Genomic DNA, 3,278 nt, shown 5'->3' on the forward strand with positions numbered 1-3,278 from the left:
CCAACACGAACCCCCTTCATTCGATCTGGATCCGGGAAGATCAGCAGGTACTCGGTTATGTTCTGAACAATCTTTCCAAGGAAGTGCTCGTGCAGGTGACTTCGATCTCCCATGCGCACAAGCTCTGAACGGCTCTGGCGAACATGTTTTCATCACAGTCGACGTCCCGCGTCAGCAACATCCGTGTCGCCCTCGCGAATGCACCGAAGGGCAACCAAACCGTTGCAAACTTCTTCGTTTACATGCTCTCCCTGGCCGATGAGCTCGCCGTGGCGGGCAAGGCACTCGACGATGATGAGATCATCTTCTACATCGTGGCTGGCCTCGACATGGAGTACCAACCGCTCATCCCTCGATGCACGCGTTGAACCCGTCACCCTTGACAAACTATTCGCTTAGATGAGCAACTTCGATCAAAGGGTGGTTGATACGTCCCAAACGTATCTATAATTTATGTTTGTTTCATGCTCTTTTGGGTGACATTGTTATATGTTTTGCTACACTTTCATACATTTTTACACATATTTGGACTAATACTAACTTAGTGCACCTAGTGCTAGTTTTTTGTCTGCTGATGTCTTTTAATTGCAGGGACTTTACCCCAATTTTCAGAGCCCCAAAAATCCCGAGAAAAATATATAAAAATCAGCGTGACGGAAGCTTCACGAAGCACCAAGGTGGGCCAGAGGGGAGCCATGCCTCACCCAAGCGGCCACCTGGCGCGAGCCCCCTCCTGGCCGCGCCACCAGGTCACCTGGGTAGAGGGTCCACCCCCTGGCGCCCTCCTTTGGCCTATATTTACTCCTCGGACGGAAAACCCTAAAGATATATCCAGAATCGCGAATTTCTCCACCGTTCCGCCGCCTTGGCGCTTCCGAGATCGGGAGCGCCAGAAGACCTCTTCCCGGCACCCTGCCGGAGGGAGGATTGACCTCCGGGAGCATCTCCACCACCATGGACGTTTTCCAGACGTGCCATGAGTAGTCCTCCTTGGACCATGGGTCCATGACCAGTAGCTATGTGATGTCTTCTCTCCAATCTTGTGCTTCAATGCTTAGCCCTTGTGAGCTGCCCTACATGATCAAGGCATCTATGTAATTTACCTGATGTTGCTATGCTGAGTTTGCTGGGATCCGATGGATTATGAGATTATGTTTAGATTGTGATGAGTTATATATTTGGTTATCCTTTTATATTATGTTCTTGAGTAATTCATGCATGTTGTCCGTTGCTTTTTATTGCTTTGGCCAAGTAGTAGATTGTGACTCCAAGAGGGAGAGTTATGCATGATTGTGGGTTCATGCCCCCTGATGTCTAGCTTGAGTGACAGAAACATGAGACTAGGGGATGTGGTGTTGCCACCTGGGAGAAAACAATGGTGCTTGTGACCACAGTTGCAAGGATTGTTTACCTTACGCTAAGTTCGTTAATGCAGTTGTCCGTTGCTTTGAATTTACACTTTGGGCGGGGCTCGTAACTTAATACCAGCGAGATGTTCTGGATAGATATCTCAAGGTGGATGATTAGAGAGTAGATGCTGATGGATAAACGGTCTACTTGTCTTGGCGTACTGCCCATTACTTTTGAGCCTCTAACTTTCTAGTAGCATGATTAGCCTTGTGGTGCGTTTATAATTCTGTCAATTGCCCAGCTGTAATTTGTTTACCCAGCATAGTTGTTTATCGTCTTTTGGGAGAGAGACATCACTAGTGAACATCATGGGACTCTGGTCCATATTTGCACCACTATTTACATCTCCACTATTCACTGCTTTTATTTCCTTTTCCGTTGCAATCACTATTGCTATTCCCGCTTGTGTTTGATCCTTTGCAAACTACAAGGCCGGAGAGATTGACAACCTCTCTGAACTCGTTGGGAGCAAAGTTATTTCTTGTGTGTGCAGGTCCATGTCTTCTGCTAGCGCCATAGAAACGAACACCTACTTGTTGATCCTCGGAGTCCTCCTGGTTCGATAAACCATACAGTCCCCGTGTAAGGGAAATATGCTGATGACTACATCTCAACCTTACACTTGGGGTAACCAACGAGGGGCGAGAAGTATATCCATCAACTCGTCATCAAGCAAATTTCTGGTGCCATTGCCGGGGACTCCAATCTTCAAGATAGGGGAGTTGCACACTATCTTTTGTCAATAACATTGAGTCCATATTAAAGCCAATAGTATTAAGAGGGGATGATGTATTGATGAAGATCTGTTTGCTCAAGTGCTTAAAGATCTGCCACCAAAAACTCTCAAACACATTCTCATATTAATTCTTTCCAAAACCCTAGAAGCCAACTCAGTCACACCAAACCTTTCACTTATGTGACATCGAGTCACCCATGACACAACCCTAAGCCAAAACCCTAGCATCTCGGTGCAATCGAAATTGCATTTGGTCAGACCGAAACGCAGTGACCAAATTCCTATGGTCGACTAACTTCCATTTTGGAACTATCAGAATTTCCGAGATGAACCAGTCGGAGCCACCAAAGTGTTGGATATTCTTAGGTCAATCTGAATCGATCTCGGTGAGAAGTTTCTTTCGGTCTCACCAAAATACCAAAAGTTGGAATGTTTTGCACTAGTCGATACCACCGGGATTTTATTTCGATGTCACCGAGTTGTGTAGTAAAGCTGTAACAGTTGGATTTTGGTGAAGGATATATATACCCCTGACAACCACTTACTCTCACCGAGAGCCATGAGAACGAAACTACACTTCCACAACTCATTTTTCTAAGATAGACCCACATACTCATGTGTTGAGATTAATGGATTCCACTACAACCAATAGATCCTTGATTTCTAGACCCCAAAGTTGGTTTCCACCCAATCACCCTCTTCTACAAAGCCAAATTTTGTGAGAGAGTGGTTGAGTGTTAAGGAGACTATCTTCTAAAGCACAAGTGCAAGGGGTTCATCATCAATACAACATATGTTACCTTTTGGAGAGTAGTGTCTTCTAGATTGGTTATGTGCAACCTCCAAATTGTGTGGAGTTGAACCAAGAAGTTTGTAAGGGTAATGAGATCGCCTACTTCGTGAAGATCTACCCGAGTGGACGTAAGCCATGATGGCATAGACGAGGTTGCTTGTTCATGCTCCCTTCATGAGTGGAGCCCTCTGTGGACTCGTGCATCCATTACCCTCCGTGGTTGAAGTCTCCATCAAAGTGGACGTAATATAGAACCACCTATCGGAACCACGCCAGAACATCGTGTCTTCATTGCATTTGATTTATTCGATCCTTTCTTTACTTTCACATGCAGTGTCT

The 3,278-nt window shown here is 45.7% G+C and overlaps 1 pseudogene; it reads left to right on the forward strand.

Moving 5' to 3' along the window:
• The first annotated feature begins 281 nt into the window (after positions 1-281).
• On the forward strand, positions 282-415 carry LOC123406596 (annotated as a pseudogene).
• Positions 416-3,278: the final 2,863 nt, after the last annotated feature.

Source organism: Hordeum vulgare, chromosome 6H (assembly GCF_904849725.1).
Source record: "Hordeum vulgare subsp. vulgare chromosome 6H, MorexV3_pseudomolecules_assembly, whole genome shotgun sequence".
NCBI classification, from domain to species: domain Eukaryota; kingdom Viridiplantae; phylum Streptophyta; class Magnoliopsida; order Poales; family Poaceae; genus Hordeum; species Hordeum vulgare.